The sequence below is a fragment of the Aquila chrysaetos genome, chromosome 3, assembly GCF_900496995.4.
Source record: "Aquila chrysaetos chrysaetos chromosome 3, bAquChr1.4, whole genome shotgun sequence".
NCBI classification, from domain to species: domain Eukaryota; kingdom Metazoa; phylum Chordata; class Aves; order Accipitriformes; family Accipitridae; genus Aquila; species Aquila chrysaetos.
In genome coordinates, this window is record NC_044006.1 from 4,755,281 (window position 1) to 4,768,793 (window position 13,513).

General features: G+C 38.0%; 1 long non-coding RNA gene across 1 annotated transcript; it reads right to left on the reverse strand.

Moving 5' to 3' along the window:
• Nucleotides 1-490: 490 nt before the first annotated feature.
• LOC115339426 lies at nt 491-12,043 on the reverse strand. Its single transcript, XR_003922705.1, has 3 exons — nt 11,880-12,043; nt 6,430-6,753; nt 491-1,119 (listed from the first exon to the last, which is right to left on the reverse strand). It is a non-coding gene; the product is annotated as an uncharacterized LOC115339426 (long non-coding RNA).
• Between the last annotated feature and the right edge of the window lie 1,470 nt (nt 12,044-13,513).

Here is a 13,513-nt window from a genome sequence, read left to right on the forward strand (position 1 = left end):
TTTGCATGCAGCCTTCCCATCCTTCTCAGCTGCAGGATTGACTTGAACAATAGCGTTCACTTAAGGATCTCTTTCCTCATTAGGTGCTTTGACTTCTCAAGGAGGATGGCCAGCTCTACCACCAGAGCAAAAGCAAGCAAATTCAGGGAACAAAACATATATGACAGTTGTTTTTATTTTATCTTCTTCGCATGATCCAACACTGTTGATATCAGTGGCAAAACTCCTGCTATATATTCCAGTATTGGAGCTTAGCTGTTACTGGAAAAGGAAATGTTTACAATGTTTTTTATATGCATATTTATATAAATAAATACATGTATATAAAAATATATGTAATACATATATACATTTACACACACACACTATATGTAACACTGTAATTATCATTTGGGATTATTCAAAGCCCACATTGTAAAGCTTCCATGACCTTCTACCTGGATAGTATCTTTTTTCATTTTCTGTTATTTACAAGTATGCATAATACAAACTGACAAGTGCTATAGCTGAGGAAAAGAGGCGAGAAACAAGGACCAAAGGTCCTTGCTAAGTAACAGGATGAAAGATGGCTTGGTGTAATTTTGCAGGAGGGATTCAGTTTCACAGATTTCCACACGTGAAATGTGGATATTAATGGAGGCTTGCAACCAGCAAACTCTGTAACAGTCCTGTTCAATTAAAAGTACATAAAATATTAATGTATTGTACTCCAGTTTGTGTTTAAGGGGCTGTAGAGACTGATGTCTCAATCGCGGGAAAAAAGCCCACTGAGTTACTCCTGTGCTCAAACCCCATATTTGTAGGTGTCATCCATTACCAAACAGCACTTCATTAACATGCAAAATGTTTATGTTCCCAAAAAACTGATTAGGTTCAAGCAAGAGATTTAGGAGACTTGAGTTTAACCAGCCACTCTATCCCAGAAGCCCAGAGAAATCTCAGATCTGTCCTCTCAGCTCAGCAGTTCGCTTCCCTGCGTGCAAATAGGGGTTGCAGGGCTGTGAGGTGGCATCGGGATAAATCCATCAGATTCTGAAGGACTTGATGTTGCCATCACAAGGATCAATGAGGACTGGAGCTACCGATGTGTACCGGGTACGCAGCTCTGTACCCTGAGCGCTTGGTAAAAATGGAAGGTTAATTGGAAGCATAACAGAAGAATAACTGTTCAAAAGATACACATACCTGGCTGAGGTATAAGTCATTAGCTTTCACAGTGTGATGGCCCAAGCATGAAAAAGACCTGGCCACAACAACTGATCTAATTGTATCTAATTTCCAGGTGTGAAGGAAAAGAAAAAAAAAAACAACCAACCACTTGTGGAAACTTTATAACCCCTCTGCAGCTTGTTTAACCTGATCACTAGATGTCTGCATAAATAGGTGATGGAACATGACCCAACAAAGCCTATGTGGGTTTGATTAATGGAGTGCCCCAAAGTAAAATAGTCATGCTGAAAATCTGAAGAGAAATGCAAACTTTTAATAACATTTTCAAATTATTTAATCATACAATCAGGCCTGACCTCGTTCGATATGAAACTTCATTACAGCCTGGAATGTTAATATAGAGTTCCAAATGCATCATAAATTACTGGTTCTTCAATGATGCATGGGCCTGTCCTGCTGTGGCCAACTGCAATTTTAATATTTTCTTAAGAAATGAAAAAATGAAGAATTAGCAAATAATGGCATGATCCTGAAATTACTGTTCTGGGGATCACAGTTTATTAATTGGCTAAAAAGGATAAAGACATTACTCACTTCCCACAGATAAATGATGCAGCCAGTCCTTTTTTTGTGAAAACAAACCCTAAATGCTTATTTTTGAATAGATCCATTAATAACCAATTCAACTGACCTACCTTTCTGCAACATGACAGGTCTGACAGTCAATGAAGGAATTACTACTTGTAACTGGCAATTTTACCATCAGAAGCATTATTTTGTATACAACTAGTACCTTGTAACAACTTAAAAATGGCATTCACTGTTTGAAAAGGGTAGAATAAAAACACTTGCAATATTGACTGACAGAGATCCTTATTTGGAGCTTACTATTTAATAACAAAAGAAGAAAAGTGAGTGGACTATTTAAATGGCTAGAGAAATCAGGGAAGCTGGGAGGCCACTGTACTTTTAGTTTAACAAGACTTTTTTTAAATGATCTGCAGTAGCCACACATTTTTTGGAATTAACAAGAGAGTATTGCTAGAAGTTTAGTGGTCTTCAGGAATAGTCCAGTCCGGTCATCCAGTTCAGTAGTCCGGTTTAATGGTTCCGTTGATTTCAATACGATTGGATTGTAATATAAAATTCTTTGCTTAATCACGTATCAAAACATCACAAAAAACTGCACAGCCGTTCTGCTGTGGATGAGACACTGGCCTAGGAAACATTTCACTTCATGTATTAACATGCCTGTCTTCACTGAGGTCTGAAGGTCCATGTTAGGCATTGTATACCAAATTGAACTGTTTGCTATCAGCACTGAATAACAACAGGATAGTCCTGGAAATAAAGCTAATAAAACATTCTGCAGCAATTAAAAAAAATTTATGCATTTTGTCATATAATTTTCATATAACGAAAAGCATGAGAATGTGGAGATTCAAGCAGCTCGAATACTCAATTAATAGACATTTCAAGATCAGTTCAGTTATCATTATGACCAGCACAATGAACCTTTCTCACTCTCCCCTTTTTTTTTCCCTAGATCTCTCTGTTTGTAACCTCTTCTGCAGTCTTTTGAATCCGTACCAGATTAATTCTAAAAGCATTTAATGTAAATAAAACACACACGAGGCAGTTAGGCTTTTTTCTAGGATAGCCATCCAAAGCTTTGCCTGCCAAGAGGCAACAATACTGAGCAATATTGTGCAGAAGTCTGTAATTTGCTCTATAATAACCCCAGTTTGCCTTTTTTTTTAATTTCTTCTGGCCATGAGACATGTCAGGAGTTTTCATGGGCAATGCATTGCCCAGAACTAATTGGTTGGAAATCCCAGTAAAGGAAGAGTTTCATTGTTTTCAACCATAATATTAAACAACTATTTAGCAAAGGGAAAGAGTAATGCAGAATAATTATTAACTGAAGAAAACATTCAGAACACATGAAACACGGTGAAACAAACTACTAGGTCCAATTATGCCACTCCTGTGAACATTGTTATGCTATCTTTAATGAACTCACATTTGAAAGCTCAATTTTATATTGGGAAATGGTTCAAAACCCAGAGACACATCAGTCCCAAGCACTAACTCGCAGAAAAGTGCTAGACTGTAACTGACTGACAGCACTTCCCACTGCAATCTGGGTTTATCTTAAAGAGCTTCTATTCAGCTCTGCTTCAAATCAAACTTCATTTAACTAAGGAAATCTAGCAAGGTCACAATGCAAGATAGTCTGCCTGCAGACACCAGCCATCCTTTATTCTATTATACTATCACACATACGAGATTTTAAGAACAAAAATGCCAGATACCTTCTGTAGCAACAACCTTATCAGACAGAATTGCCACAAAATCCAAAATGTTGAATTTGCAACTACTAAGCCATGACACAGTCTGTTTGCGAAGACTACTACTTGAAAACGTGACTATGAACTTGCATTTATCTTAGTGCAAAAATATAACTGGAAGAACTAATATAACCAAAAATATAGCTGGACAGTGCACTGTGTCAATTACAGAGCTGAGAATTAAAGCTACAGAAAGAAAAAAATGTGTTTTGGTGAGAAAGTCATCTCCAGAGTTACAATTAAGATGAAATTTATTGCCTCTGCTTAACATCTGTTTTATATTTATTCATTGTGATAAAAAATTATATCCTGGATCCAAAGCTTCAGCTTCCAAAGTTGCAGAATAAATGTTAATTAAATATTTGATATAAAGTCTTTTAAAAACCCACTAAAATTATTCAGTTTACTTAAAATAGGACCCAGCAAAATACAAAGGGCAGTATCAGATTCCATAATGAAGTCTCTCAGTTCCCTTGAACTCTTTGCATTTAATGTGAAATATAAAGGACTAACTTTTATATTTGTTTCCCTCTGGTATAAACAGACTGCGTAATGAGCTTCTGTGTGATATGAACTGAATGTCACTCAGAAGGCAACACATCCACAGCTCACTGGTGGCTTTACCCCTCTTAATCTTCACCTTATATCTGAGATGTTCTTTCCCTTTTTCATGGATGCTCATTATGTATCTGTTATTCACTCACTTTGCTGGGTCCAAATAGGTATGGACTTCTAGATATGACATAGTCTACGACAAACTGCTAGGGAAGTGGATGTTATTTGCTAAAAAGCCTCATGCTCCTGAACAGCTTGTCAGCCTGCTAGCTCCTCAGAGGTCTGTTTCCCCATTAGTGCACATTTCCCCAGTTGAAGATTTAAGGATGTTTTCCCACTGTCACAATAAAAAAGAGGAAAAGGAAGCAGGTGGTGTCATTTCTAAAGTCCAAGTGTTTTTAATGATCATTCTCTATTTCTTCAAGTGCAGAAATTTCAATTCCGATTAAAATGAAAAAATGACAAGCCATTTACAGACAGACCTCCATTCTCCAAACGTTCTGCTCTGAATACACAATATGTTTTCCTATATAATGCAGGCACCATATTTCAATATTAATTATATGCAGGTCTCTTTTGGGTCACATGCTAATTATATGTATTTAGAATTTATCATGCTACTTCCAATAATGTGCTGTCATTGTGTCCTGTTGTTTTTCCTTGCCTGAGGCAGAAGGAAGCTACAATAAACCTGAAAATATTGGCAAGAAACGTTCATTTTAAAACATATGGGGAAAAGCTGCACTAAGGGCCCTGTCCAATGCTCCTTGAAATCAACAGGAATCATTATATTAACCTCAAGGGAAAATGGTTTGAACCTGTTAAATGTCTACAGTTCTATATGAGGAGCTGTGTGCATCTCTCACAACATAATGAAATGGTTATGCTATAACCACCCCTAAATAATCAAGGAAGGATTCAGCATTATGCCAGAGAGGATATGCAAAGAGGAATTTGAACTGTTCTGATTCTGAGATGGTTAGACTGGTACTAAACAGCCACAAGATAAAGAAGAATCAAACCCTCTGTTCCCAACCACCTCAAATGTAACTGTTTCATATGTTAATGTATAGCATTTTGTGATCACTGGATCTGTGTATCAGGCAAAACCGGGGCGGGGGGGGGTGTGTGTGTGTGTATGACTAACTACTGTATGCTATTGGATTCAGATATGTCACATTTTAAAAATTTAGCTGTATTACATGCACTAAAGATATCAGCACGTTTGCCAAACTTACTGACTGTGTTTACAATTTCCTTTAGAATGACTGGTATAAGTCGGTCTGCATTTACCAGCCCATGGTATCTTCTCTCTCTGAGGAATACTTAAAGTTTTCTGTACAAGTCACAACTAAAGTTAAATGGTGCTTCCTGTGTGCCACCATCTTATGAACACCGAGCCAAATTTTCAGCAGAGATCCTCACTGCATATGTACAATTATTAATGCTGAAGATTTTCATCTGCTTTCAAGAAATAGGTGCCTGCGGGACTAAACATAGATAATGCACAGAAAAAATGCAGGCGCTGAAGATAAGCATCTTGGACAAAATTATGCCACTCAAGTTTCCTAGCTTTCTAAATTGTTAGTGCTACATTACTAGTCAGCAATGTCACAAATCAGACAGTCAGTGACTTAAGTTCAATATGCAGGAGACTACCTCATCGAAATTTCCATGCATCCTTTTAACCCATCTACTGCTACTGTTGGTCTCTTTACCTTCTGTGCCTTTCTGGCTCGTGGACACATCAGGACTATGCTAAACACACCACTCCTCTCATTACTTTGGTGGTGCCTGTAAGTAGCCTGACTCCTAGAAATAAAACTCACAAGATACAAACATGGAATGCCATTTACACGTCTGTGTCTCACTGTGATTTTTTTTTTTTTTTTTATCTGTAACGAGATGTTTTCAGAATAAGAAGAAAAACATTAACATTTAGCCCACTAACTGTATTTTTTTGCTGATAGGTCTCCACGGAGAGCAAACTGATGTTCAGGTACAGAAAATGAATTATCTGAAGCCAAATGTAATTTTATTTTGGTGGGCCAACAATCAATAGAGCAAATGCAGAGTCATTTCAGTAATTGCCACAGCTTCGTGACAAATACTTACTAGGAACTCATGGGCAGGTAATCTCAGCATCCTGTATTACAAAGGTGCTCAGGACAAGAAGCAGTATGTATCATCTTAAATGTATGTTAGCTCAAATGTTCAGACACACAAGCAAATTAAGCAAGCATGTATGCAATTTTTTTTAAATATCCAAGGTCGTAAGTCAGATTGTCTCATCTTGTGTAAAAACGTTATAGTGGAAAAAGCCGCCTAAGTCTGAGAATTTCACTTTACTTACCCACATAAAAGGTAGCGGGGCCCATTGAGTTGGTAAAACCACAGATGAGAACCTGAAGACACTACTCCCAAGGTCTAAAGGCAGGAGACCACCTTCTCATATGGAGCTTATTGCCTCCATTCCTGCAAGACATCGTCGTCGTAGGATCCCTACTGCAATTAGCTCTGCCTCATGAAACTGCAGTAGCAGCATTAAGTCCTGCTGTGATAACTGGTGAGCAAAAGAGGGCTTCCCGCTGCGTCCTTCATACCTTCTGGTCTCTTGCTTAGCCCAGACGACTTGGTTCAGCACAAAACACTGGGAGAGTAGATGCAGCATTCCCACCTGTAAATGAAGAAGAGATGTTGTTGTTATAATAAAGATCTAGAATCAGACTGCCAAATACCTCAGTCCATAACTGATCTTCCAAAGATCAGATGGTCTGGGCAGTATTCTGTGGGAGCAGCTCAGGGTGATCAAAGGTATTGTATATAGATTTCTATTGTCTGACAAGGTGAGGAAGAATTCAGACTAAGAAATGATGCAGGAGAGATGAAATCCCAGCAAGATGCTTCACAATTCGAAAAACTAAAAGCCGCATCCCTAATATAAAAAATATGGCTATTTTAATATGAAACGATCATGAGTTTTAACTATGGTTCACCATAGAGTTTTGGACCCTTTTGGAAGACTGAATACTGCCCTACTTGGGGAGATTCATGGCATTTTAGGGCCTTTTGAAGCTCATGTAAGACCTGATATTAGTCTGTTTTTAAAATGCCTTTTAGGAAAGAAAGGGTGGTGCAATCACCAATTGTGAGGAGGATTACAGAGAAAAAAAGTAAAAAGCACATTTTTCAAATGTATATGACTTAGTAATGCACTTTCTCCTATTTTTCCACAAGAGGTGAAATCCTGCTTTACTTAGATACTTCTGGATTTTTTACCAATGGCCATTTAACTCAGAGTTTTCAGTTATGCAGATCAGACACCTGGGAAACTGAGAATGTCTTCATTTCCTTTTTTGTTCTGAAACAAGAAATATTCTTTATAGTATCTGAGGGAACCTCCAAAGTATGAGAGAGACTTTAGATATCATTTTTCCTTCGAAGGAAAGCTATTCTTTTATATAAAGGAAAAAAAGAACCCAAACATTTGAAGAGTGTTCAATCAAAACAAACTTAGCCTTGAGTGTTCTGGGAGAATAGAAATTTCTTCTGCCAGAAATCTTTCCTAAAGGTAATGCCATCTTTAAGCATCCCTTTTCAAACATAACAGAAAGAAAAGAGTAAGGCCTTTACTTGTAGTATAATTAGCAAAGCTTGCAAGAAGAAAGGGAATAAAATATTATACACATGTTTTTGCAGGGTAGGAAATGGAAAGAAGAAAATAATTCTGGTCAAAAAACCCCCAGCCCAGTCATAACTGTACACTAAGGTTATGTTTTCGTGTACCTGTCCATACAGGAACAACATGACTGCAGTTGGTCAGACCCAAAGATAGACACAGAGTTCATTAATTTGAAATGAGAGCGAGAATGCCTACAAAAGCGCAAAGATACCTTCAAACAGCAAGCGACTGATGGCAACCTTTGGAAATTGTTTTCAAACCTCCCACTGTGATCATATAAGTTCAGAGTTACAGACAATTCCTAACACCTGAAACAGGAGTATTGTTAGCTTGGTTCAAAGTGTCAATGTGTAAATGCAGCCAGTATGCTTGGGATTTTTTTCCTTGTTCACAGTTGTCTCAATCTGGAGCAAAGTTATTTTAGTTGGCAGAAACTAGACAGAAAATATTCATGGTAAAACCTTCCTTTAGACCAATCTTACAGCATGGTATCTTCAATGAACTAGATTCTCTTCTGCATCCAGGTTATGCTGCACTCCGCAACAAGAGGGAACCTTTGGAATGTCTCCAGTTTGTGTCCTTGCCTAGCCACAAGCTAATGTTGTGTTTTAGTACGAGCATCGTGGTATCACCTGTGCCATCCTTTTTACACTTGCCTGACCTTCCTGCTCTTAATGCTGATGGATCTGCAACACTACAGGCCATGGGAAGGAAAGCTGGCAAGGTGGCTAGACAGGGTCCAAACTTGTAAGGGTTTGCATCCCATTGGAGATAATCCCTGAGGACAGTTTATGCCTCTTCTGTCATGTCTGACCAGTGAAGAGACAGAGTATTTGTGCCATTAACTAATGACCGACACCAGAATAAAATCTCAAGCTTCCTCTGCCCACAAGCAGTATAAGACTGGACATGGTTGTTCAAGGCAGCCAGGTACTCATACTCCTAGCTTTCACATTTATTAATTCTGACTGCACAAAGTGTCCAAGTAGACTTATCCCTGCAACTCTCCAGATTTGTATATATGGCTGCAACAACTGTGTATGCAACTGAAACACAGCTCTGTTCTGCAAAATGCTAGCTTTACACATTGTTTTCCTAACCCATTCTTAAGTGAGATTCTTCGTTTTACATTGTGAGCACACACTACATTTGTTCTCGTTAATTAAACAGCATAACTAAAATGTATATTGCAAATATAATAATCTGACTGTTCTTTCCTGAAATGGTTGTTCTGTGTACCAAGGAATTTTAAATTAAAAAACCCCCAACAATCTAGTCGTGTTTGGCCACATGTAGCCACGTTAACTTATAAAAAAGAACAAATAATGACTGATTAGCACTTATGTTTCCAAAGTTTTTGTGATCTTCCATTTTTCTGCTCCCATGCTACTGAGTCTGAACTGCTTCCCTACAAGCCTGCGCATAGCAAAGTATGAGTAAACATTTTCAGAATACATCTCTCACCCTGAGGATCCACACTTGATTTTGATATAAAATGTTATTAACTTTAGCTCCTAGTACAAAAGGTCTTGATCAATAATTGTTTCTACCTGTCTATCTTATTTCTGTGTATCTTCTAAGACACTTTTGGGCTGCTGCCAATACATTTTGGTTTGTAAGCACATAACAGTGTATCATACACCTCAAATCTGTGTGGGTTTATCTTATCTTTTCATTAGGTAGAAGATGGGGTTTTTTTATCTACATAGATTAGATTAGTTTAAGGTCACCCTGGGAAAAGAAAAGGAAAGGGAAGGGAAAGGGGAAGGGGAAGGGGAAAAGGGGAGAGGGAAAAGGGAAAGGGGAAAGGGAAAAGAGGAAAAGGGAAAAGGGGAAAAGGGGAAAAGGGGAAGGAGAAAAGGGGAAAAGGGAAAGGCGAAAAGGAGAAAAGGGGAAAAGGGAAAGGGGAAGGATAAAGAAAGAGGAAAAGAAAAAGAATAAAACAAAATGACAGAAAATGGAACCCCATATATTCTAACATAAGTCCTCCTATCGCCACAACTAGCCACCTTAGCCATCTTACTGATTTCTAAAGTCTAGGAATACAAGAAACAGAACTAGACAACCTTAAAGGGGATCCTCTGAACACCTGCACATACACAATCTCTTGACAATTCTTCAAAAATACATTGTCACCATTGTCGCCATAATATTCAAAAGGTCAAGTAGTATGGCTAGATGATCCTAAATATCTCATTCTGTGTTTAATTCTTGAAGAAGCAAAATCACTGCATGTTTTTTCCTTTATTCCTTTTATTGACCACAGTTGGAAATACCATCAGGTGTGAAAACAACACAGAGACACAAAAGCTGGTAGTTTCTGATCTTTTATCCTGGAGTGGGCTATTTGTAAGATTTTGTAAGGTGATTCATAAATATACCAAAATAACTAAAGGGGGGGAAAAAGTCACTTATTCTGTCGTCAACTCAGTTAATACTAAACCTGAAGGAAAGAAGTATCACCTTAAGGGTGACAATAAGTAAGGTGACCCCTGTGAATTCTCCAACGACACCATGCTATCAATGGGAATATTTAACATACCATTGCTAGTACAGTCTTGAAAGCAGTCATGGGGCTCTGAATCAGATTGGATTAAGAGGGAAGTGGCTACCAATGTACTAAGAAGGCCAAGGGTGTAAGTGGGAAGCATGAAGACAGTTCCTAGAGACTGTAGAATCAGCAAAAGTAAATTTCAGTAACGAATAAGCATCCTGGTGTCTTGGCAATCATCAGTGGCTCTGTATCTCATCCATTCATTCAACTCAAACTTAGAAATAAAACCTTCTTTCTGCATTCCTTTACTTGTTAAAAATCCTGAACTCAGCATATTTTCATCACCCACGGTGGATTACCTTAGTGATAATGCACCATAGGGTGCCTATTTACCGATAGTTATGATAAGAAAAATACAACTTTCTGCAACACTGTTGTGAATGTATTTTAAAACAACTCTTCTGTGGTAGTGGAGAAAGAGTTGTGAGCAAGCTGTCCACAGGCAAAGAAAGCAGAAGCCACTCTGCCACCTGCATACCTTTAAATTTTTATCTTGAAAGGACTGAGTAGGAACCCCAAAGCAGAATGAATTGCAAGCAACAGATCAAACATTTTTAAACTCATACAATCTATTTCCTGGTACATGATATTTTTGCCATAGCTACATTTTAGCTAATTTCTGGGTGAATTATATTCTCCTAGTGGTCTGCATTCAGAACAGTAGTAAAATATTAAAAATTCTTCAGGTAAAATAAGAATCAAAGGAGTTTTTGAATGTTTGGAAAACAGTACAGAAAAAGAAGAAGTAGTGAAGAAGAAGAAGAAGCAGCATGCCTGGAGGTAGCAGGAGAGGTAACTCTTCTCTCTGTTCTGGTTGATAAGGGAACACTCTCAATTTCAGTGTTCATTCTACTCATTTAACGTTCGAGGCAACTTTCCGAGACAAAACATAACATGAGTCTTTGAACTCTTCATTGTTGAGAGTTAGTCTCTACCTCACCAGAAAGGGCAAAGAGCGTCCTCATAAAAATGTTGCTACCAAGACACAAATATCATCAGTTGGCTAATTGCGTGGGAGAGGTTAAGGGAGCAGGGCTCACACAGAAATCCTGCTGCATAGCAAGAACTGGCGTTTCTTCTGTGTGGTGCCTTAACCACAGATTAGACCACGTTTGTTCAAAGGGATGAAATCTACTTCTGTAGCGGGAGTCATTCCAGTTCTGTATGAATCTTCAACCTGTAACCTCTAACTCAGGTTTCAATGGATTTAACTGGAACACAGCCCTAAAAAATCATCTAGAATTTATATGTTTTTAAGACTATATATTTAAGACCATTATGCTTAACACATTATATTTAAAAGAAGTTCTGCAAAGTACATGATTTATATTAGATTCTCTCTTTCTCATGTTCTACATTGTTTCACAAGATCTGCGCTAAAGATGGAATTTTGGAGGCAGAGCGAGTGGGAGGCTGTGAATAGTTTATTCAAAAAAAAGTTAAGTAGAACTGAAATTATTCAGCATTTTGAGTCAAATTTGGCAAATAACTTGGGCTGATTAAAAAAAAAGTGGGACTTAGGTGACCATTCACAAAACTAGCAAGGCAGAGAAGTCTGCATACCTACCATGTCTTCGTAATGATGACATTCATCTCAATACAGGGACATGAGGGTTCGAGGCCTCCTTCTGCTTGGTTCAGAGCAGGATTTTGGGAAGCGCCATCTCCCGTGTTCCAGGTGAATGCCTAACCACTGGTCTGTGAGTGACATCATCAGCAACAAAGATACATACGTCTTATGAGAAGAAAGAAAAAAATTGGTGATATTTTGAGTTGAAATATTCAAATGGTCTGAAACAAATGAAAGATTCCAAATTTTGGTTTGGTTTGTTTCTTTTCAAGTGAGACAATTTCACTCCCTCCTTTCCCTTAAACTTACAAGGCATTTACCTTCCTTTCCAGGGTGAGCCTCCTAATTTCAACAAATGGACTTCTCATTTATGGTATTAACAGGGATTCATCTCAGCTAACTCCAGATCCCTATAATGGACAAAATATCTTTGAATTTAATCCTCCTGAGATCACTTTTATGGAGTCATTCATCTAAGCTTTTCCATATATCTGCTGTCCAAAAAAGATGAATCACATGTACGTGGCCTACTTTCCCCAGTAGACTATTAGGGGTGATGAGCAGGGGCTGCATTTCCATGGTAGTTATCTGTATTTGGTGACGTGAATCCCATCCTTGATGGGATCCTTTTTTCCCCACCTAAGATTGATATTAAGAGCAAATATAAAACCCTTTCATAATCCTGTAGCTTTGCTCTGATACAAAGATACTTTAGAAAACAGACAAATTGGTAACTAGTTATTCTAGCCCTCCTTTTGATTTCATAAATGCAAATTAAAAATACTTATCTGCTGTATAAAGACTTAGCATGTTTAAATAACTATTATCCTTTAAATATATTCCAGTGATGTAGGAATCATTATTGTAACAGATAGAATAGGCATTAAATCCACAGGGGAGTCATTAAAAGATGGCTATTTCTCTCTGTTTGACCGAAGCAGCAGTTGTAATGTATTTATTCAGGATTTAGCAAATGGAATTCAATTAGAACTGAAATGGTGTTAAATTGAGTAATTCCTATTGTATTTGTTGGACAGACAGGAGTGGCATGACCTGAAAAGTTAAAAGGAACAGTATTCAGCCAGGATGTCTGTGTTCTGTAGCACTTGTTGACAGAATGTCACTAAACAGGTATATAACCTGCTTAACTTCTTAATCATCTGCTTAACACCTGTAGTAAAAAATAAGGACCAAACGTTTATTGACATTATGTGATAAAGTCACACCTTAATAGGAATAACCTCCTTTATTCATAGTGGCTGAAATAGAGCTTAAAATTCCTTGTATTACAGTTGTCCTTGAATCAAGTGTTCTGATATAATTCCATTCTATGCAACAAGAAAGAATTAAGCATTATACAATATCATAGAATCATAGAATGGTTTGGGTTGGAAGGGACCTTAAAGATCATCTAGTTCCAACCCCCCTGCCCTGGGCAGGGACACCTTCCACTAGACCACGTTGCTCAAAGCCCCATCCAGCCTGGCCTTGAACATTTCCAGGGATGGGGCATCCACAGCCTCTCTGGGCAACCTCTTCCAGTGCCTCACCACCCTCACAGTGAAGAGCTTCTTCCTTACATCTAATCTAAATCTACCCTCTTTCAGTTTAAAGCCATTACCCCTTGTCCT